The sequence below is a fragment of the Bos indicus genome, chromosome 19 (genome assembly GCF_029378745.1).
Source record: "Bos indicus isolate NIAB-ARS_2022 breed Sahiwal x Tharparkar chromosome 19, NIAB-ARS_B.indTharparkar_mat_pri_1.0, whole genome shotgun sequence".
NCBI lineage: Eukaryota > Metazoa > Chordata > Mammalia > Artiodactyla > Bovidae > Bos > Bos indicus.
In genome coordinates, this window is record NC_091778.1 from 51,602,868 (window position 1) to 51,627,175 (window position 24,308).

Sequence of the window (24,308 nt, forward strand, 5' to 3'; positions counted from 1 at the left end):
TTCAAGGATTTCTCTAAAGGAAGTTTAGCTCTGAGTCCTTGCAGTGCCCTAAAGACCCTTCCCCCCAGGCCCTCCTTGCTCCTCCTCAGCCACACTGGCCCTCTTTCAGGCCCTCAGAAACCCCAGGCATTCTCTGGCCCTGGGGACCATGTGTGTGCTGATGCCTCTGCTTGGAACCCTGTTCCCAGATATGCCACCTGACCCTCTCTCACCTCCTGTCCTTTACTCCTGTGGCCCCTGAGGTTCGGCACCCCTCTCCCAACAGGTGCTGTGTGTCCTGCCGCAGGTCTGCTCGTCCTTCCCTGGAGTCGTCTCCATTCCCTAGGGCTCTCGTTCATCTCACCCTCTGCCCTTGGCACTGGCGCTGGCACACGCGGGCGCCCAGGGAGTGCTGGTGATGAACAAAGGCAGGACGAGGTTGGAATGGGGTGTGTTTGACAAGTCAGACGCTTTTATTGGTTCCTGCCAACAATTTTGCTAGGATCCTCTGGGCCTTTGGCAAGATTCTGCTCTTGAAATAGATACACCCTCATGCAAGAAGTGTCTGTAGGTAGGTGGACAGCCCAGGGGCGGTCACCCAGCAAACCTAATCCACCCCAACCCAAAACCCCACCCAGGACCCTGAACCATCAGCACAGGAGTGTCCAGTCAGAGGAGGGGGTCTCCAGGGAAGAAATCTCTTTGGGCTGTCTGGCCGCACTTGGTCCACGCGTGAACCACACGCACACACCCGGCACACACGCATGTGGCTTTGGGCCAACACTGGAAGCTTGGCCCTCTAGCCCAAGGCTGCCAGGACAGAGAAACGTCTTCCTCTTTCTGGTTGCCCAGAATCTGTCTCCTCTTCAAGCACCTCTGAGCCCTCAGGGTCAGGGTCCAGGCTTAAGAGGAGATTTACCATCCTCTTTTATCCACCCTGGGCCAAGAGGAAGGCAGAGGAGGGGACTCAGCCTCCAGGCCACAGTCCTCCAAACAAGGAGGGGATGCCAGCCCCAGTGAGCCCAGAACGCCTGGGGAGAACCTGGCTGCTGTGGGAGCCTCGGCCCTGGGACAGCTGCCACGCTTCCAGCCCCTCAACCCAGGGTCCCACAACTACAGACTGAGGCCCACGTGGTCACCACTGTCCTGGCCTCCCTACAACACCCCAGGCTGGGAAGGACTGACCTCTCCACAACAGCCCCGGTAGCCATTAACAATGAATGAGGACTTGGGCCTGGAGAGGAACAATGGTGAGTGGCCCAGAGACTGAGACATGGGGCCCACTGCAGCATCAGGAGGAAGGGACACAAATACCTGTAAGTGGGAGGGAAGTTCTCTGTCAGATGGATTTTTTCCCATCTGAGCCTCCAGGGAAGCCACAGAGTGACCCTCGAACATGCCTTTGCATCTGGCTGACCCTCCTCCAGTGTTTGGGGTTCCCAGCCACATCCTATGGCCACACAGACCAACTGGGTTTAACGCATTCATTTGTCTGGAATGTAGCAATTTGTTTTTCTTTCATAAAGTCTATGTTGGCAGCTAGCGGCTAAAGCCAGATATATCAAAATGTCCATCTACCCTTCACGGCTGAAAGCCACATATTCTTGCAAAGGGTTCTGGTTTCAGACCACCTGCCCTCCCAGTTCATGCTGAGTGTGCCCATCTCCCCATGTAGGAAGAGAGTGGCTGTGGGGTCACACCCCTTGTCTCACGGGTGCCTCAGGCAGGCAGGGTCACTGCAGGCTGGGTGGGGGGTGGCAAGTGAGGGGGCAGAAGGGACTGGGCGCCTGTCAGCACTGTCACTGAGAGTTGTTTGCCATCGATGGCTCCCTGCTCCCACCACTGGCAGAAAGCTCAGTCTTGTCACTTCAGCAAGAGTCAGGCCGTGACCTCTGCCAGCAGCCCAGTGTGCCCCTGGGCGTGGCCCTGTCGGTGCTCCCCGCCCTGCTGCCTAGAGACATGTGGAAGTCCGGGTGCCTGTGGAGTTGGGGCCACAGACTCCCCTGCTGGAAGGTTCCCAGGGAGGGAAGGCAGCAGCACACCTCTGCTCAGATTCCCACTGAATCGCGCCCGCTGCCTCCCCAGTGCGCACGCGGGGGGAGGCACACCTTCCACCCTGGCTTTCAGGAGGCTGCGCGTCCCCCTGCCACCACCTGCAGGAACGGATGCTGCCCTGTGAGCCAGGCTGGGGTTCCCCTGGTTCCCATGAGGCACAGAGAGGGCCTGAGCCCTGTGACCTGGGCCCAGCTCCCCGCCCCTGCCTACCAGGCCACCGACGGGGACTTAGGGTTCATGCTTCTGGGCTGCATGGGTTAAGGAATGTCTCTGATCCTAAAGACCTGAGGGATGCTGATCTGGTGAAACCTCCCACTCTGGTCCCACCTGAGAAACGGAGACGGGGCCCCGCGGATATGGAATCCATTAGCCACAGACCTTCGCTTAAATACTCCAAACACCAAAGACGTAAACCTGGGTGCTTCTGGGAGACTTTCTTTTTTTGTCTCACCACCACAGAAATCCTCTCTTATCTACACTCACTTTTTCCTCCCTCATCCAAGACACTCCGACAGTTCCTCCGTAACCACTTCCCCATATCCAATGCTGACCAATAATATTTAGATAACCTTACCTGCTCCTGTCAAACATGTCAATGTACTAACCCCAATTCCAACCTTAAACCAACATCCTTTCCAACCCATCAAATGCAAGGCAGCCTCCCAACACAGGAATGGCAGATAGACTTTACTCATATGCCCCCGGTCCAGAGTTAGATACCTCCTGGTCCTTGTGGACACCTTTTCGGGGTGGGTAGAAGCATTTTCCACCACAAACACAAGAGCCCACACCGGGACCCAAATCGTCCTCACAAAAATTATCCCAGGTGTGGCCTGCCTTCATCCCTACAGTCTGATAACGGCCCGGAATTTACGTCCGAGGTCACCCAACAACTGGTCCAATTCTTACAGATACCCTGGAAATTTCACATTCCATACAGTCCCCAGTCCTCAGGAAAGGTAGAAAGGATGAATAGAAAAATCAAAGAAATCCTTACCAAACTAACCCTCGAAGTACATGTGGATTGGACTAAACTTGTGCCAATTGTTTTCCTCTGAATACGGGCTTTGTCCAGAAAGCCCCTGGGGCTGAGCCCCTTTGAGGAGATGTGTGGAGGCCCATGCTCCCTTCTGGACGCAGCCCTGAACCTCCTCCCATACCAAGCTTCCTACACGCCCCTCTGCTGGCGGAACTCCGCAATGCCCTCTGGAAATACGTCAACCACAACTTTCCTGCCCCTGACCCCCAAGCCTCCCTGCCTCCTTTACAAATTGGGGACATGGTCTATCTGTCTGATAATCCCCAGGGTGACCTAACCCCAAACTGGCAGGGACCATTCAAAATCATCCTCCTCACCCCAACTGCAGATAAACTCGAGAAGGTCACCTCCTGGGTACACCCGTCTCGCCTAAAACGGGTCACCTCCGATCCTGCGCTGCCCTCCTTAAATGACACCTATCGGGTCTCCCTCACAGGACCCACCTCCTTAAAATTCACCTGGCGACAACCTCTGTCCACCATCGAAGAAGACACTGAATGACCTGGACTCTCAGCCTGCAACTGTTCCTGACCCAAATTACTACAAGAGCTCTGGACCAGCGCCCCGACAGGAACCTCTTCCAAAGACCTGACTACACTGGTGTCTCAACTGTGGCTCCAGGGATCCTCCTACAACCTGACTCCAGACGAAATTGATTTCTTTACTCTTATTCTCTACATCATTCTACATCCTAAAAAACACTGTTACTCCTCAGACTCAAACCACCACCAACTTGGGGCCTTTCCTCCTTGCCCTCACTGGCCTCTCCCTGTCTCTCACTATAACAGCACTCTTAAGCTTAATCCTTGCTGTAGGCCAGGTAACTGTCTCCCTCAGGACTGGCCTCCTACCCTTCGTTTTTCCGTGGGTATCGCCTACGTTGCTAGCTGTGTTCTACTCCCAGGGTGCTATTTCCTCTGCACTGCCTAACTAACAGCCCATGACTCCTCTGTTCCTCATCCTTGCTGCACTCCCCAGCCTTCTGGCTACTCCCTGCCCCTGCTCTGACATTTATTCCTATGTACATTCCTCATGTTATAATACAGTTCCAAAACCATGCACCATGAACCTCAGGCGCGGGAAGTCCAAATTCCTACTCACTGTTCAAGTACAACAGAGAGGGAATTTCGTGAGTACCTGCCATAAGCCAAATGGAAGAAACATATGTTTCTATCCCATTACCCCTTGGGGGTACTCAGACGGGGGCGGGGTACTAGATCAAAATCGGGAAAAGAAACAAGAACAAGTCATCAAGAACATAATTTCCCAGGTACAGGCGACTCCTGAGCCTTATAAATGCCTAGACCTCCTTTCCCAATTACGGCCTGTCCTAAACCTCCCTCTGGCAACCAACACTTCACCCGCCTTCTCAACTCTTCCTTCCAATTCTTCCAGTACACACAACACACATCCCAGTCTTAGATATGCATGTCACTGTTTCCCTCACCGTCATAACAATTCCTTTACCTTCAACCTGGCCTTTACAGGGCAACTACACCTCCCCTTCCCAACAAAAAACTACACAACTCATTGGGCCAGTCTCTGACAATGTCCTTCTCTCAGCCTCTTCAAACCTAACCTGTATCAACTACTCTAGTCCCAACTACAATGGTCTTAGAAACTCCGCTCCCTCCTTCTGTTCCACTTGGGTTCTCTGGAACAGCACAAATAATTGCACCAATCCAGGAATCCTCACTCTCTGCGGGACCTGCACATATTCGTGTCTCCCGTTGGACCCCCTGGACCTTGCATCTTGGTCTTCCTGACCCCGGGCCTAACATTCCTCAAAGAAGAAGAGGTAGAACAAGAGTTTCCCCATAAGGGGAACTTTCCCACAGGAAAAGACGAGCCGTCATAGCCTCCCTCCTGATTGGGACTGGCAGAGCAGCAGCCCTAGGCACCGGGATTGGAGGCAGCTCAACCTCTGCCCAATTCTACTACAAGCTGTCCCAAGAACTTAATGAAGACATGGAGCAGGGAGTGGAGTCCTTCCTTTCAATCCAAAGACAAATTAACTCATTAGCTTCTGTGGCCCTCCAAAATAGGCGAGCCCTGGACCTTCTCACCACAGAAAAGGGAGGGACCTGCCTTTTCCTAGGAGAAGTGTGCTGCTATTTTGTTAATGAAACGGGCGTAGTCCAGGGCAGAGTCAAAGAACTTAGAGACAGAATTGAACGCCGCAGAAAAGAGTTACAAAACCTTTACAGTCCCCGAAAGCAGTTCCCTTGGTTGCTCCCTCCTGGGACCACTGGTACTTATCATTCTATTCCTCTTATTTGGACCCTGTTTCTTCAATCTCTTTCAAAGGTTTCTCCAAGAACGGATTCGGGCCATCTCTCGAGATCAGGTCAACACCATTTTTCTTCTCGAGAGCCTCACCCCAAGCTCAGAAAAAGGAGACCCTGGGCCCTAGGACGATCCTCCATTCCAGACCCAACTCGTTGCCCCAATCCAGCAAGAAGTAGCCAGAGAGATACGGCACCCTTTTTCCCATTTTTTTAAATGATTTCAGGTCTGGAATGAAGGAGTCTTTTGGGCCAAGAAAAGAAAACAAGAGTCTCAAAGGCCCTTGCTGAATCATCTAACTTCAGAGAAAACAAAACAGAACTTTAGGTCCCGCCCTGATGCTCCGGGCTGGTTGCATCTATCTGGGACTTATCACCCCCTGTCCAGAAACCTTCCACCCCCTACACCTGCCCAGAAGACTTAGCACCCCCTGCCCAACTACAATGCCATCTCAACTAAAAACTACCCAAAACATCCCGCCTGATTACCGTTTCCCTTATCACCTCCACAAACCTCCCTATAAATACGGAGCCTCCCTGATCCCTCTCCAAGCTCAACCTGGTTGTTAGGCCGACTTCGCCCCTCCTTGCCTGAATAAAGGTAACCTGATGCTGTGAAAGTGCTGCACTCAATCTGCCAGCAAATTTGGAAAACTCAGCAGTGGCCACAGGACTGGAAAAGGTCAGTTTTCATTCCAATCCCAAAGAAAGGCAATGCCAAAGAATGCTCAAACTACTGCACAATTGCACTCATCAGGAATGCTCAAAATTCTCCAAGCCTGGCTTTAGCAATATGTGAACTGTGAACTTCCTGATATTCAAGCTGGTTTTAGAAAAGGCAGAGGAACCAGAGATCAAATTGCCAACATCTGCTGGATCATGGAAAAAGCAAGAGAGTTCCAGAAAAACATCTATTTCTGCTTTATTGACTATGCCAAAGCCTTTGACTGTGTGGATCACAATAGGCTGTGGAAAATTCTGAAAGAGATGGGAATACCAGACCACCTGACCTGCCTCTTGAGAAATCTGTATGCAGGTCAGGAAACAGCAGTTAGAACTGGATACGGAACAACAGACTGGTTTCAAATAGGAAAAGGAGTACGTCAAGGCTGTATATTGTCACCCTGCTTATTTAACTTACATGCAGAGTACATCATGAGAAACACTGCACTGGAAGAAACACAAGCTGGAAACAAGATTGCCGGGAGAATTATCAATAACCTCAGATATGCAGATGACACCACCCTTATGACAGAAAGTGAAGAGGAACTAAAAAGCCTCTTGATGAAAGTGAAAGTGGAGAGTGAAAAAGTTGGCTTAAAGCTCAACATTCAGAAAACGAAGATCATGGCATCCGGTCCCATCACTTCATGGGAAATAGATGTGGAAACAGTGGAAACAGTGTCAGACTTTATTTTTCTGGGCTCCAAAATCACTACAGATGGTGACTGCAGCCATGAAATTAAAAGACGCTTACTCCTTGGAAGGAAAGTTATGACCAACCTAGATAACATATTCAAAAGCAGAGACATTACTTTGCCAACAAAGTCCATCTAGTCAAGGCTATGGTTTTTCCTGTGGTCATGTATGGATGTGAGAGTTGGACTGTGAAGAAGACTGAGCACCGAAGAATTGATGCTTTTGAACTGTGGTGTTGGAGAAGACTCTTGAGAGTCCCTTGGACTGCAAGGAGATCCAACCAGTGCATTCTGAAGGAGACCAGCCCTGGGATTTCTTTGAAGGGAATGATGCTGAAGCTGAAACTCCAGTACTTTGGCCACCTCATGTGAAGAGCTGACTCATTGGAAAAGATTGATGCTAGGAGAGATTGGGGGCAGGAGGAGAAAGGGACGACAGAGGATGAGATGGCTGGATGGCATCACTGACTCAATGGACCTGACTCTCAGTGAACTCCGGGAGTTGGTGATGGACAGGGAGGCCTGGCGTGCTGCGATTCATGGGGTCGCAGAGAGTTGGACACGACTGAGCGACTGAACTGACCTGAACTGAATGTCTGTTGAGGTCGTCTTTCCTTTTTCTGCCTTGGCCTGAACTATACCTTACAGGGCTTGCCCTGGCTGCACGTGTCGCTGTCGTGTTGCAGGGCAGTTCATGGAGGATAGGGAGTGCCTGGGTCACTTTTGCCCTGTGTCTCCTTCCAACCCAGATCTACACCTTTTTCTCAAAACAGACTTCAACACAACTTGCATGTATCTTTTTCTTTTTTGTCTTTTCTTTAGTCTTTACTTAGATAGCTTTGAGGCTCTGCAGAGTGACTAGACCTTGGAGCTCAGTGTGGCTGGAGGCTGCCCCAAAGCACCCGGTGCTGTCCTGCTGGGCTCACCGTGCACTTCCGTTAGCCCACCTGGCCCATGACGGTGGCCACTGCCCTCGGCTCGACTTGACCCACAGCCGGGCGCTCTCACAAACACGGGCTCACGTAGGCTCACATGGTGTATGCCATGGAGCCACAGGGCTGGGAGCAATCCCTGCTATCCTGGAGTCAGACAATGAATAAAGCTCCATGACAGGTTTAGAGTTAAAATTGTCAGGAGAACTTTAGAATTTATTTTAGAATTAAGCACTGCTGCAGAAGAGAGGGCAGTCCACCGCTCATAAACACACAGGAGACCACATCAGATCTCAGGACCGTGCCTGCTGTGATCAACCTGTCTCCTGCCTGTGCATCCCTGGAGCACCTGGTCACACGTGGCTTTGTTCTTCAGGTCTGGACAGCGGCGATGCTGTGTGCTGCTCACCAGCTGCTGCTGCTCCTGGACCACACCGGGGGAGGTGTCCAGGAGCCATGCCCCATGCTGGCCCACACCTCACAAACCTGGTGGCCACAGACTTGTTTCAGATGGATCCAACCCTGTTCCACAGGCAGGCACTGTGGCCGGCCCTCCCAGGGGCAAAACCTTCCCCTGTGGCTGGAGCCCAGAGGGAGAGGGGCCCCCAGCTTCAAGGGCTGATCAGTGGCCAGAGCTCTCTCTATCACCCTGCAGGACACACAGTCAGGGCAGATCACAGCACAGCACTGGGGTATCAAGGCCAGAGACGCCCAGAGGACTCACATTTTTCTTTCATTAGAGCTAAAGCATTCTGACTTTCTGATTTGTGTTTCCTTTGAGGGGCTTCAGGTTAACCTGTCCTCATGGTGGAAAAGTGAGATTTGGGTTTCTATTTCAGTTCTGAGTCCCAGTGGTTGGAGGGATGGAAGATACTGGAGCCTCAGCAAACACAAAAGGAAACCAGAGCTGGAGGAATGGGCCCCCACCTGCTGGCCAGGGAAAAGGGGTCGTCAGGGCTGAGGCCCCTCTGTGAGGTCTCCTGTGATTCCTCGGGCTGGCTGCTGCCACCGTCCTGCCCTGGCCATCAACTCACAAACTTTCTTCATCTCTCTCTCCTTCTACAGCTCACCCACCCGACATCTGATGCACTTTCCCTGCCAGGTTTTATTTTGGGACACTCCTTTGACCAGTTTCCTTAGGGGAGCCTGGAAAGCACACCTGTCCCCCGGGGCGAGGGCATGATGAACCTGTAAGTCACCCTGCAGAGGGCGCCTATGGCACAGGTGTGGAAGGGTTTCCAGAGACAGGGAGGCCTTAGGATGAGTGTCTAAAAAAATCCACAGTGATCCACCGTGATACATTGGGATCAGGATACATTGGAGTGTCAAGATCACAGGGAAGAAATGTGGAGCTTGGCAACATATTGCGAAAGCAGCAAGTTCCTCCTCCTCCTTCAAACACAAGTGACCAGAATCAGGGCAGCAACTAGCCTGGCCCCTTTTTGCCATTTCCACCCTGTCTCTCCTGTTTCCTCCAGCAGTGGCTTGGAAGCCAAGCCTGGGGGGTGGGGGGCAGCAATGGCTTTAATTAGTGAGTGATTCTATTACCTCCTGCACCGCATTCCTGGTCCTCTCGGTATTGGTTTCCTAACACCTGAGCAATGAGCTTCCTTGTCTCATTTGCCTGTAGCTTAGATTGGAGACCACGTACATGGTTTAATAGCTTCTTTCTTAGCGTTTTTCCTAATTTTATGCTAAGTCACTTCAGTTGTGTCCGACTCTGTGTGACCCCATAGGCAGCAGCCCACCAGGCTCCGCCGTCCCTGGGATTAACCAGGCAAGAATAATGGAGTGGGTTGCCATTTCCTTCTCCAATGCATGAAAGAGAAAAGTGAAAGTGAAGTCGCTCAGTCGTGTCCGACTCTTATCGACCACATGGACTGCAGCCTACCAGGCTCCTCTGTCCATGGATTTTCCAGGCAAGAGTACTGGAGAGGGGTGCCATTGCCTTCTCCTTCCTAATTATAAGACTGTTGCAAAAGGGGAAACATCTTCTACAACCCACAAATCCTATTTCCCTAAGCCATTGATATAAATGACTTTTAAACTTCGATTCTTGAGAAATGGCATTTAAATTGACAGAGAATTCCTGCGTCGTCTGGGTCTGAGTGTGTGAGTACATTTTAGCCCAAATGTCCTGAGAGTCCAACATCCACAGTCTTGCTTTCCAAAAAGAGGCAGAATGTGCAGCTTTAAGCAAGGGCCGTGCGTGGGGTGGCTGGCACAAGGCACGTTTCCTCCTCCCCAGGCAGGCCCCATCCCTCCACAGGGAAGCGTGTCACTCTGCCCCATTACTCGGTCTGTTTGAGAGGCTTGGATGTGAAGAGATTGTGTTTTAGGGTGTGACCTCCATCCACCAGGCCAATTACACAGCCCACTCCCCAGTCACTGCTATAGTGACCTCCTTTCTACGGCAGCAAAAACGAGCCGGGGTACTGAAGACTGTGTTTCTAAAAGCTGGAGTGTTCCGAGGACTTGCTCCTACAATTTCTCTTTCTGCAGAATCAGGAAAGAATGAAAAGGAATTGCCACCTAATCCCAAGAAGCATACTCCACCAAAAGAGCACACCCCAGCCACTGCCTCTGCTGAGGGGTTTGAGAAACCACCTTTAAGAATCTCCAGCATCGTGATTATGGCACATACATCTTCTTAACCCCTTCATGGATCCCAGCCCTGTCGTGGTGAAGGGGCTTGTGTAACTCGGTGAAGCTGTGAGTCATGCCACATGGGGCCACCCAAGAGAGACAGGACATAGTGAAGGGTTCTGACAAAATTGGTCCACTGGAGGAGGAAATGGAAACTCCTCCCAGTATTCTTGCCATGAGGACCCCATGAACAGTATGCAAAGGCAAAAAGTATGATACCCGATGAGCGCCCCACCGCACCCCAGCCCCAGATCAGAATGTGTCCAATATGATACTGGGCAAGAGCAGGGCGAGCAGAGGGTAATTACTAACAGCTCCAGAAAGAATGAAGAGACTGAGCCAAAGCAGAAACGATGCTCAGTCGTGGATGTTTCTGGTGGCGACCGGAAAGCTAGAGCAGAGAGTGTCATTTTCAGGGCAAGATGCCCAGGGTGTGAACCAGTCAACGCCAGACCCTGAACAGGCTGCAGAGGTTTCTCCACATGAGAGTGACCTTTGGCTGAGGATTCAGGGCCTTGGACTCTGACACGGCACCTTCTGTTTCTCCAGTTCTCAGGGGGCCTGACCCAGGCTGGAGTCCACTGAGAGGCCACACCCAGTTGTGGGGGCCCTGAGCCCCAGCAGTCTGGCATGAACTCGGCTGTTTTGAAGTTTCTCAGCACTGGCCTCACACTGTCTCGGGGTTGGATGCCCTGTGGTAAGCACACACATGTCCTATGCGGCCTGGCACGGGATGAACCCCAGACAAGCATGACTGTTCCTGGAGTCTTAGTACAAAGATGAGCTCCAGGACCCAATTTGGAAACCATCTCCTGCCGCAGTATCACTTTTTTCGGCATCATAGGGAGTGTTCATGGGCACCAATTCTGCCAGGACAGTCTGTTGAGATTGCAGAGAATCTCAATTGTCACAGAGAGGTAAAACAGTCCTCAAGGATGGTGCTGCATCACATCTGGCTGGGTGACCTTGGAGCCATCCCCGCCCCTCACCATTTTGCTGATTTACTTTTGTTTTTGGTTCGAAGGATTCATCAACAAAAGAAACCACATTTCACACAATAAACATTTTCAATATTTACTAGAAGAATATTTGGCTTAATTTCAATATACTGCCCTTAAAAGAAGAGAAATAGAAACAATAGAGAAAAGTAACAGCACATACATCACCACATGGGGCCAACCAACATCCAGATGTAAACAGAGCTGGAAGGTCCCTTGGTAACAGCATATGGAGTCCCAGTTGGGAAAAGGTCCGCATCACACAGGGGAGACTTCAAATTGCGGTTTTGGAGGCTCCCGCTTGGAATCCCAGGGTGCAGCTGACACCATCATCCGTGGGTGTGCAACAATGCGGCTCTGGTTTTCCTTCACCTTTTACATTGTTGTTTGTTGCACCTTGTGAGTCACGAGATTTCCCAGACCCCAGGGAGTTGGCCAGAACTCCAGGGGCTCAAGAAAATCCAAGCCCCGTTCCCTTTCTTATCCAAAGTGCCCCTTACTTACTGGTAACAATTTGTGTGTTTGCCAGCAGGCACATAGCCCAGGCAAGATCAGAAGTCAGTCAGAGGCCCGTTCTCCAGCCTCTGAAACCTGAACAAGCCTTCCTCCATTGTCATTTCCCTAACACCGCCTCCCGCCCCTTTGCTGTCGAACCAGAACAGTGACATAGCACCCACACACCCGCACCCCACTCACAGGCTTCTGCACCGCCTGGGGTTTCCATCTGCAGGGGAAGGCTGGATGGGTCGCCCCTTTGCCCTTCTTGAGGCTTCTCCGTGTCTCTGCTTCACCCAGACTGTGGACATAGGCTACAGACTGGCTGAGAATGTTACAGTTGTGTGTTTTCTTATTTCCACAGAAGTTCATGTTCATTTTAGAAGCCTTGGAAATCGCAGATAAGCAGAAAATCCTTCCCAAAAGTGGCCTCAGCCAACATCTGGTTCTCAGTCCTGTAAGTGTGTGGTTCCTGCCTTTGGGGTCCAGCCCTCTGCATCTCAAGGTCCTATGGTTATTAATCAGGTCTTCTATTGACTTGCAGTCACTAGACCTGGCCGAGGCACGAGGGATCCAGGAACCCTGGTACCTGCTCCAAGGGCCCTGGGAACACACCTAACACCAGGGGCCCATGCATGCACACTTAGACACTGCACACCCGCACTCACAGACGTGACACACCTGCACACTCACAGCAGGTCTGTGGGGCTGCTGATGCAGCAGAGCTGGCCTGGGGATGGCTTCCACATGTTCCCAACCCACCAGACAGGGCTCTGCCGGGAGAGAACAATGGACGCTGAGGACGCAGCATCCTGATTCCACAGATCAGAAAACAGAGGCCACACAGATAAGAGTCGGGAGTTCTCAGCGTTTCCAAGGACAGGCTCTTAGTTTCGGTTTTGATGAGAGCCAGGCTGGCATTGGGCTGGGGCTCCTTTCTGGAGGCTGTGGTTTGGGGTGGGGACACACCCATCCATGCAGCCTGAAGTCACCAGCAGGGGATGCCATTGGCAAACAGTAAGTCAGTACCAGAGTCCCAGGCCTGGGAGCGGATGTTGCAGCCCCAGGGCTGCTCCTCCATGTCATTGGGATCCCCAGGAACTTGAGGGGCCTGCCACAGGCCAGTGGGGCAGGTCAAGGGTTCCTGGAAGCCCTCAGTTTCCATAATCCTCCCACCACCCAAAGATGTATGGGTGTGATTCAGTCTTGTGTTTACATGCTGGTTTTGTCTAGTCGTGGGTCTTTAAACAAAAGTGCAACGCACAGCAGGAACAGGGGCATAAAGTAGGAGGCGTGGCTATGCCTCCGTGGGGCCGTTTGTGTATCTGTCAATGTCCCCTCATGGCACACTCCGCTGATATCCCCTCAGAGAATCCTCTCACAGTTCCCCTCAAGTTCCCCACATGGCTGTTCCCCTTAATATTCTCCTCATGGCATCTCCTCAGGTTGTTTCCTCCTGGCTTCCCCGGATGATGTTTCTTTCCTCGCGGGGTCTCCTCCTTATTATCCCCTCGTGGCGTCCCGGATCCTGTTCCCCTCATAGTGTGCCCAACGGTTTCCCCATGGCGGCTCCTCATGATGTTCCCTTCACGGCTGCCCTCATGGTGTCCTCTCATGACATCCCCTCATGATGTTTCCCTCATGGTGTCTCCTCGTGGCATCCTCTCATGATTATCCCTTCGTAGTGTCTCTTATTTGGGCCCCTCGTGATTCCCTTCAGGATGTCCCCTCATGGCATCCCGCACCGTGTCCACAGCGGGGTCCGTGGCGGCGACGAGAGCTGCCCACATACGTCCTGCAGTTTCTCCAGTGCAGGCCCGTCTACAGCCTGTGGGCAGGACCGTCACGGAGCACAAGCTGAGTGAGTGTGACCTGTGCCTGTGTCAAATGTCTGAACCTCCCAGGTCATTCTCCGTATGAGTTGGGGTTTTCTCTGACTTCAAAACAAACTGAAATAAACCTTAGAAATGGTTTTAAACTGAAAACACGTGTTATTCATCAAGCGCCTCAGCCGTTCACTCAGATGACAGCCAGTGACGAGCCCGGTCTCCGTGAGGGCAGGCCGCCAGTCACTGAGGCCGCATTGCTATGGTTTGCCCAGAATGTTTAATCCTCAGCCTTTTCTATTAGCTTCCTGGAATGTGTGTTTTGAAGGAGATGCTCTTTTTACAGGTGGTGAGAGAAGAAAAGAAAGTCTACCAGAAGCACCCCAGGTTTACGTCTTTGGTGTTTGGTGTATTTAAGCGAAGGTCTGTGGCTAATGGATTCCATATCCGCGGGGCCACCTCTCTGTTTCTCAGGTGGGGCCAGAGTTGGAGGTTTCACCAGATCAGCATCACTCAGGCCTTTAGGATCAGAGATTTCCTTAATCCATTCACCCCAGAAGCATGAATCCTAAGTCCCCTTGGTGGCCTGGTAGGCAGGGGTGGGGAGCTGGGCCCAGGTCACAGGGCTCAGGCCCTCTCTGTGCCTCACGGGAACCAGGGGAACCCCAGTCTGGCTCACAGGGCAGCATCCGTTCCTGCAGGTGGTGGCAGGGGGACCTGCGGAGACCTGAAAGCCAGGGTGGAAGGTGTGCCTCCCCCAACCTGCGCACTGGGGAGGCAGCGGGCGTGAGTCAGAGGGAATCTAAGCAGAGGCGTGCTGCTGCCTTCCCTCCCTGGGAACCTTCCAGCAGGGGAGCCTGTGGCCCCAACTCCAGAGGCACCCCGACTTCCACATGTCTCTAGGCAGCAGGGCGGGGAGCACCGACAGGGCCACGCCCAGGGGCACACTGGGCTGCTGGCAGAGGTCAGGGCCTGACTCTTGCTGAAGTGACAAGACTGAGCTTTCTGCCAGTGGTGGGAGCAGGGAGCCATCGATGGCAAACAACTCTCAGTGACAGTGCTGACAGGCGCCCAGTCCCTTCTGCCCCCTCACTTGCCACCCCCCACCCAGCCTGCAGTGACCCTGCCTGCCTGAGGCACCCGTGAGACAAGGGGCGTGACCCCACAGCCTCTCTCTTCCTACATAGGGAGATGGGCACACTCAGCATGAACTGGGAGGGCAGGTGGTCTGAAACCAGAACCCTTTGAAAGAATAGGTGGCTTTCAGCCGTGATGGGAAGATGGACATTTTGCTATATCTGGTTTCAGCTGATAGCTGCCCACATAGACTTTATGAAAGAAAAAAAAATTGCTACATTCCAGGGAAATGAATGGGTTAAACCCAGTTGGTCTGTGTGGCCATGGGATGTGGCTGGGAAACCCAGACACTGGAGGAGGGTCAGCCAGATGCAAAGGCATGTTTGAGGGTCACTCTATGGCTTCCCTGGAGGCTCAGATGGGAAAAAATCCATCTGACAGAGAACTTCCCTCTCACTTATAGGTATTTGTGTCCCTTTCTCCTGATGCTGCAGTGGGCCCCATGTCTCAGTCTCCCAGCCACTCACCATTGTTCCTCTCCAGGCCCAAGGCCTCATTCATTGTTAATGGCTACCGGGGCTGTTGTGGAGAGGTCAGTGCTTCCCAGCCTGCGGTGTTGTAGGGAGGCCAGGACAATGGTGACCACATGGGCCTCAGTCTGTAGTTGTGGGACCCTGGGTTGAGGGGCTGGAAGCGTGGCAGCTGTCCCAGGGCCGAGGCTCCCACAGCAGCCAGGTTCTCCCCAGGCGTTCTGGGCCCACTGGGGCTGGCATCCCCTCCTTGTTTGGAGGACTGTGGCCTGGAGGCTGAGTCCCCTCCTCTGCCTTCCTCTTGGCCCAGGGTGGATAAAAGAGGATGGTAAATCTCCTCTTAAGCAGGACTGAGTCTGGGGTGTCCATGGGTCTTTTGATCTTAATGTGGTTACATCAGTCAGGCATCTGTAGGGCACTGCCTGATGTGTTCTTCAGGCTGAGCACCCACTGACCCTGAACTGGGCATGCCCTCCTTGTAGAGCCCAGAGCTGACCCCACAGCAATGTGGTATGAGGTAGGGCTGGAAAGATCCACTGTGGGGTAGAGGCCTGGGGTGGTCTCAGCTCTGATGGTTGAGAGACCCGCAGCAGACTCTCAGAGAAGCTTCAGGGTGTGGGGCTGAGGTGGGTCTTTGACCTGGGATCTGTGCTGCCCTGCAAGGAACTGGGCCCCATCACACCTGCTGTATAGGAATAACCATCCACTCTCGGTGTCTAGAAGTTGTGTGTAGGGGGTTTGAGCTGGAACACAGGGTGGACACCATCTCCTGGAAACATCCTATCCAGTGGGCCAAGGCGGTTTTACTATGTGGTTCTGACAATCAGGCCTCAGAGGCTCCCAAGGCCTGGGGCATCGCATATGATGTAAAACTTGGTGAAGATGTGTAACCGCAGTGATCCGGACCCCTGTCTCTCTCCAGTCTGCTTGCGTGTCAGGAGGCCTCAGTCTGGCCCAGAGCATCTCTGAGACTGGGTTAAGAGCAAATTGACCTGACAATACATTTGGTTGATTTGATAGGTCTATTGATGGGTGTGCCAGTGTCTCTAAGATCAATGAAGGTTTTGCTATCTATCTGGGAGAGGAATGGTGAGCTGAGGTTGAAAACGTATGTGCTTAGTCACTTCAGTCGTGTCTGACTCTTTGTGACCCCATGGACCGTAGCCCACCAGGTTCCTCTGTCCGTGGGATTCTCCAGGCAAGAATACTGGAGCGGGTTGCCATGCTCTCCTTCAGGGGATTTTCCTGACCCAGGGATCGAACTCATGTCTCCTACGGCTCCTGCGTTGCAGGAGGGTTCTTTACTGCTAAGGGACCAGGAAAGGCCAAGGGTGAATGGTACTCCCCCAAATTCATCCACCCGGACCTGTGAACGGCACCTTATTTGGAGTCAGGGTCTTTGCAGATGTAGTCAAGACAAAACCATCCTGTCTGGCCTTAATCCTGATACGACTGATGTGCTTACAAGGAGAGACGATTTTGGATACTGGGAGAAGGTCATGCGGTGACGGGGCAGAGAGTGTGGAGACGTGGCCACAAGCCCAGGAAGCACGCATCGCTGGCACCACCAGGAGCTGGAAGAAGCCTGGGGCAGGTTCTCCCTCGGAGCCTCCAGGAAGCACTGACCCTACGCTGGTTTTGAACTTCTGGCCTCCAGAATTGTGAAAAAATTAATTGCTGTTGTTTTAAACCACTACATTTGCAATCATTCTGGCCTCCAGGTACAGATTTCTTCCCTACACGCCCCCTGCTCTGGGCAGGCTCTCTGGCTTCATGACAGGAAGGTGTGAGATGTGTGGTTCAAGGGGTGGACAAAAGGGATCCGTGTCCTTCGCATCCATGTCCTGGCAGCGTCAGGTGAGGTGTATAAGATGTGAGATTGTTGGCAGAGGCTGTGGTACTCGCCCATGCTGGTCAACACACATTTCACTTTCGGGAGTGCTCTCCACAATGCAGTCAGACACAATTATAACTGCACCAACTCCACCCCCACCCCCACCCTCTGCTGCCCATCTTTCTTTCTGTGTGAGACTTTGAAAACTAGAATTTCCTGAAATTCCTGTGTTTGTAGGGCGCCAAGGCACTTGTTTCACACCCCAGCAGGCCAAGCCCATCCTGCTCCATCATAAACGTCTTGTTCCGGCCAGACTTGTGCTTTCATAAGAATGACATTTCTCTGTGCTCTTTTGTGGTCGTCTGAAGAGGCCACCAAAGAGGAGACAGTGAAATTATGCAGCCAAAAAAAAAAAAAAAAGAATGGTCTGTGGTGTCAGTTAATTTTAAAATATTGTTACTTCCTGGATATTTTGGATGCTTTATAAAATGTGTGATTTCTTTTCTCATTCCAAATAAGCATTTGCTTCTGTCCCAGGACTTGTACTGGTGATTTTGTGTTAATTTCCTTAGAGAGCCCCTCTTGGTGTGGATGAGCTCCAGGTTGGAGTGAGCCTTCCTGCCACACTCTAGGGCGAGCCTGGGGAGGAGCTGGGGGCCAGCCACATGGCCTTCAGGTCGAGTCCCCGTCAGAGACCCCTCCAGATCATCCAGGGTAACTCACAAGCTGCCCCTGCCCCCCTCAGAAGCTCAGGGCTGACTTTCTCACAGGAGTGTCTAGTTAAGATAACACTGGTAGCCCCGTGATCCTGCCACTCTGTCCCACTTGGACACCAGGGAGAGGAGAAAGGAGGGCAAGAATGGGCAGGGGCAGGACCAGGAGAAGGACAAGGGGGTCCCCAGGTGGGGATGGGGGTCCGCTTCCAGATGCCCGGGTCTTCTGGTTCACTTTCTGCTGGGACCCGATTTATGTCCAGAAACTTGGAGTATCAAGTCAGTCACCCTTTCATTGGGGGAAAGGCCCGGGGCATGTGCCCAGGTTGTGGCTGCCCGAGTGGCTCACAATTCTCTTTCCTGTGGGTGCGAGGGCTGGAACTGCTCAGCTGGGCTACCATCCAGTATGTTGGTGCACCAGGGTCCTGGTGAGCAGCCCTCAGGGCAGAGGGACACCCATGCCTGGACCCTGACCCCAAGGGCTCAGCGGTGCTTGAAGAGGAGACAGACTCTGGGCAACCAGGAACAGGAAGACATTTCTCTGTCCTGGCAGCCTTGGGCTAGAGGGCCAAGCTTCCAGTGTTGGCCCAAAGCCACATGTGGGTGTGCCGGCCGTGTGCGTGTGGTTCACGCGTGGACCAAGTGTGGCCAGACAGCCCTAAGAGATTTCCTCCCTAGAAACCCCCTCCTCTGACTGGACGCTCCTCTGCTGATAGTTCAGGGTCCTGGGTGGGGTTTGGGGTGGGGGCAGATTAGGTTTGCTGGGTGCCTGCCCCTGGCAGGGGCTGTCCACCTACCTACAGACACTTCTTGAGTGAGGGTGTATCTATTTCAGGGGCAGATCTTGCCAAAGGCCCAGAGGATCCTAACAAAACTGTTGGCAGGAACCAATAAAACATCAGGCTTGTCAAACTCACCCCATTCTAACCTCATCCTGCCTTTGTTCATCACCAGCACTCCCTGGGCGCCCGCGTGTGCCAGCGCCAGTGCCAAGGGCAGAGGGTGAGATGAACGAGAGGTCCGGGGACTGGGGACGACTCCAGGGAAGGACGAGCAGACCTGCGGCAGGACACACAGCACCTGTTGGGAGAGGGGTGCCGAACCTCAGGGGCCACAGGAGTAAAGGACAGGAGGTGAGAGAGGGTCAGGTGGCATATCTGGGAACAGGGTTCCAAGCAGAGGCATCAGCACACGCATGGTCCCCAGGGCCAGAGAATGCCTGGGGTTTCTGAGGGCCTGCAAGAGGGCCAGTGTGGCTGAGGATGAGCAAGGGGGGTCTGGGGGGAAGGGTCTCTAGGGCAGTGCAAGGACTCAGAGCTAAACTTCCTTTAGAGAAATCCTTGAACGTACAGATAAGCAACAAGTAGAAAATTAAAATTAGTCAAAGACCTAGACACAGTATTTCTTTCTAGGTTTCCTGCCTTGGGTGTGCAGGGGCTGAATGACCTAAAGTGAGCCCGTCCCACCGTAATAGCAATATTAAAATGACCTTTGAATGACTTTCAAAGCATCAACACCTTTGGTGTGTTTTAGGCAAAACGGAACAGATTTCCACGGCCCCCAAAGCCTGGCGGTCCCACGTGCCGTGCCCACTGTGTCTGAGGGGCCTGGCCCAGGGGGTGGAAGAAACCCAGCATTTCTGGCACGAACCTTTCTTTAACCTGGAGATGCAAATGCAGTCAGTTCTAGACCTGGACTCTGGGTGCCAGCGAAGCTGTTCTGGGATCGTTACCCTCCTGTGAGGACAGTCGCCAGGCACCGTGCATTGATCCAATCTGAGATTCTTCATGGTGAGTGAGGACTCCCAGATATCTGGCCTTCTGCATGTACTTGGACTACTTTTTTTTTTTTTTAATATATATTTATTTGGCTGTGTCGGGTCTCATGGGCTCTGTAGTTGTGGCATGTAGGCTTAGCTGCCACACAGCACTTGGGATCCTAATTCCCTCACCAGGGATCGAACCCGCGTCCCCTGCATTGCAAGGCGAATTCTTAACCACTGGACCACCAGGGAAGCCCTCGTTGGGCTTTTCTGCTTGTAAGACTCACAGCAGCTTCTTTCAGATTTTTATTTTCTTCACTTAAGGATATATTTCTCAGCTCATTCGATGATTCGCTAACTAGGTTTAGTGTAGTCATCTTGAGGATTAGCAATGTGGATGTTTTGAAAAGCACAGAAGGTAGCACTTCTAGAAAAACCTTCTTTTTATCACATTATATGTACCTTTTAGGAACATATTCAATGAACCACCAACCAGCTCCATCTTTAAAGGAACTTCTCTATGCTGAAAAGAAAAGGCCACAACAAGAAACAGGAAAAGGATGAAATAAGAGGGCTCACCAGTAAAGGCAAACACGCAGTAGAAGTAGGACACCATCCACGCACACAAACAGGAGGTCAAAACCAGGAATCAGCAGAGGAGGAGAGGACGCACGCAGGACATTCGGAATGCACTGGAAAGAAGAGATCAGCAACTGAAAACACTCATGCACGTATATGTAGACTGCTGTATCGAAATCTCATGGTCACCACAAACCGGAAGTCTATTATCATAGGTATACACACACAAAAGAGAAAGCAGTTCAAGTGCATCACGAAAGTCATCAAATCATAAGGGAACAAAAGAGGAAAGGAAGAGAAAAAGACGTGCCAGCCCACCTCCAAAAAAACGACAAAGAATACACTCAGTGGGGTTGCACAGCTTTGCTTGTAAAGACATCTGGCATATATGGTTTGGGATGTGGTTTGGGAACAGGAAGGGGCAGCACGTGGGGCAGGTGGCAGAGCGGGGAGCCCCAGGGCTGGGGGAGACCAGGGAGGTTGGACAGAGATTCCACCAGCAGCCACCTGTCCAGTCTCCCATCCAGAGGGGCTGCTCTACCCTGTGGCGGTGGTGGAGGAGGCTTCATGCATCATCTCAGGCCACTGATTTCCTCATTTTGGTTCCTCAAGTGCTTCTCTGAAGGTCCCTCAAACTGGTTCTTATTCATGTTCTAAAGACAAGAGGGTGTCCACGATCAGCTGAGGACCCCAGACTGGGGCATCTCCCAGGTGACCACAGCATGGCACTCCTGCCCTGGGGAGGAGCCCAGGCCTGGGTGGGGTGGAGAAGGGGAGGGTCCCGTTAGGTCAAGTGTTATGGAACGTGAGATTTTTGCACTTTGGGCCCCAGAACCTGCTAAGGAGCCCTCCCTGGCATGTCCATCAGGAAGACGCCAGGAAGTGGCCAAGCTTCCTAGTCTTCAGCCTGCTCTTCGCTGCATGTCCCCTCTGCAGAGTCCAGTGTGCACGGTGCACTCAGCTCCCCACCCCAGGCTCAGAGCCTCCTTACTTGGGGAAGTGGGGAGGATGGGGGGGATGAGAGCCATGCAAGACACCTTTGCCTACAAGTGCGTCCTTTGGGAACATCCCCCACCCACACATCTTAGGTCTCCTGGAAGAAGCAGAAAGCCCCCATGCCATCCCCTAGGGGGTCCTAGGGGTGGTGTGGACTCTGTGGCCTGTCTGCGGTGGGGCATCTGCGTTCTGGGACTAGGACTGCATTTGCTGGCTGGGGTCCTCTGGGGCAGGTGTTCTGGCTCTCTGGGACCTCAGATTCCCCCCACTCTCTCACTGGTCTCGGTGGGTATGAGACCATGGGGCAGAGTGTCTATGCCATGTCCGAGATGACCCCGCCTCTCCCCAGCCCACAGACTAGGCTCAGCGGCCAATACCTTCTGGAGCTTGAAGTTCAGGGAGCCAGGCCTTTGGCACCACGCCAGTGTGCAGATCAGCAGGCTGAGGAGGACACCCAGGGCAAGGATCGGGAAGATTAACCGGATCTGGCTCAGTGTATTCAAGATTAAGATCCGAATGGGGTATGTTCACCTGCCAACCTGCGAAAAATGGGTGATCGGACCCTCCCTCCTTTGTTCACCTGTGCAGGAGCCCCCATCACCTTGGGGGCACCCTCGAGGGGGACATCACCTGTGGTTGGGAAGCCCATGGGTGGGAGAATGACAGGGGCACGGGTGCATGGGATGGGCAGGGCTCCAGGCACAGAGGGTGAGGGTGTCTGTGGACGGAAGACCCAAGGGGGCTTTCTGGGGGCTCCCCTCCTGTAGCCCAGGATGAAGATAGGAACACCTACCTGCGGAAGGTGTGAGAGGCAGGCAATGCGAGTCTGCCAAAGAGACACAGGGCAGGTTGGCGGGGGGCTGCCCAGGGCCTGCCCTGACACAGCCCGTCCGCCCCAGGTATCAGATGAGCCCTTGATACAGCAGCTCAAAAAGGCCCCACTGAGTTCCCCGCCCAGGGCCCGGCTAGGCTGAGGGGTGCCTCTCAGCCCCTCCCACTGTTCCTTGTCTGGGGCAAAGCTGGAGCCCTGCTTCCTGTCCCCAGTGCTCAGGGTGACTCTGACTGTGTATGAACAGGCGAGGGCAGGGAGGGAGCGACGGTGACTTGGGGAGTTTGCAGCACAGCAAGGGGTGGAGGTGGGGGGATAGGCAGTGTTTAGGGAGGGGGTGCCAGCTCCCTGAGCACACGGGGACAGTAAGCAGGCACATGTGCCGGGGCTGGCCTGAGAAGCTCAGAGAGGGCATAGCCGTGGCGTGCGTGGGGCAGGGTGGAAGTCCTCTTCAGGCCTCATCTCCGTGGCTCTGGCCACCTCAGGTGGGCAGGAGTCACTCCTCCCTAGTTGCTCCGCACTCCTGCCCGCCAAAAAGAGAAGCTCTTGGGGTCAATACCCCCCACCCCGCCCTGCTCACCTACGACGGTCAGTGTGGTGATTTCGGTATTTATCTGGCGTCCCTGCAGAGTCCACTTGTACTGCCCTGCCTGGGTGTCCCGGGCTTTATCAGTTACTAGGTATGCCTGGCCCTCCCAAATCCAGAGATCCCATCCATCCTGGCAGAAGTCTCCTGGCGGCTTTACACTGCAGATGAGCTTCCAGGGTGCTGTGTGGTTCACTTTCACGGAGACGTTGATGTGGGAGAAGGCATTGGAGATGCCGCAGCTCATCGTGGCTGGCTTGCCCCTCGGCACAGAAACCACACCCCTGGTGCACTTGGGGTTGTCCCAGGCTGTGGGGGGAAAGTCACACGTGTGGGTCATGGCTGGACCTCAGGACATCCAGTGGCTGCCCTTCGTGGGGTCACTGGCACTACCTGGAGCCTGGGCCCCTCCTGGCCTGATCTAGGTCTCTCCTCCCACACCCATCTTGCCCCTGCTGCATTCCCCGCCCCCTCCCCCCACCCCCTTCCCCCGAAGGCAGAGTTGGGACCATGCCACTTACTTCCACTCTGAGCACTCCTGAAGGCCGCCAACAACAAGAGGACCCAGAACATCCTGGGAGCGAGGAGAGTGGATGCCGACGTCAGCATGGCCAGCAGGACGTGGATGAGTTTTAAGGGGTCCCTCGTCCTCCTTACTGGTTTCTGGGACACTCCCTGGAAGAAGGAAAGCTGATGAGTCAGAGTTCCCTTAGGCTCCTTGGGAAGCCAGTGAGAGGGGCTGCAGCCTGGCCAGGGTGGGTGAGGGTCCCCAAGCTCCTCCCCTGACCCAACTGTGTCATGACCCTTCTCGACACCTTTATAATGTCTGCAGTGGGACCACTGTCAGACGGATGAGAAAGACAGATGAGACAGGAAACAAGTCCCTGGGAGAAAAGTCCATTTATATTGCTGGGGTTATCTTGAATTTTATATAAAACATGCAAAACTCCCTGAGCACGTGTCCTGTAGAGACGGGTTGTGACACACAGAATCTCGTGTGGCCACTTGAACCTGACACCAGCCTAAGACCACCTTGGATGCTCCTTGCCCCTCTTCGGCTCTTGCATTCTGAGGATTGGCATTTGGGGACATTTGGTCTACTCTCCAGATTTGCTTGTATCAACAACAAGAGTGTTGTGAAACTCGTGAGTTACAGTCCAAAAAGCTGAACTTTCACTTCCTCTGAAACAAATGCTCATCTCAGGCTTTGGCATCCAGTAAAACTGATATTTGCGCTTCCCAGACGGCACAGTGGTAAAGAATCTGCCTGCCGATGCAGGAGACACAAGAGATGAGGGTTCAATCCTGGGTCAGGGAGATCCTCTGGAGTAGGAAATGGCAACCAACTCCAGTAGCCTTTCCTGGCAAATTCCATGGACAGACTCAGACACGACTGAGTGACTAACACTTTCACTTTTCATAATGACATGTAGCTACCATTAGGTACTACACAGAGGATGAGATGGTTAGATAGTATCACCAACTAAATGGACATGAATTTGAGCAAACTCAGGAGATAGTGGAGGACAGAGGAGCCTGGCAGGTTACAATCCATGGAGTTACAAAGAATGGGATGTGACTTAGCGACTCAACAACAAAAAGTTGCTTCACTGCTGGAAAATCCTCTGTGTTCCATCCATTCATCCATCCTTCCCCCCAACTCCTGACAATCATTGATCTTTTTACTGTGTCCAGAGTTTTGCCTTTTCCAGAATGCCATGGACTTGGT

The 24,308-nt window shown here is 53.0% G+C and overlaps 1 pseudogene; it reads right to left on the reverse strand.

Annotated features, from left to right (window-relative positions):
- Positions 1-13,576: 13,576 nt before the first annotated feature.
- Positions 13,577-23,210, reverse strand: LOC109573327 (secreted and transmembrane protein 1A-like; annotated as a pseudogene).
- Positions 23,211-24,308: the final 1,098 nt, after the last annotated feature.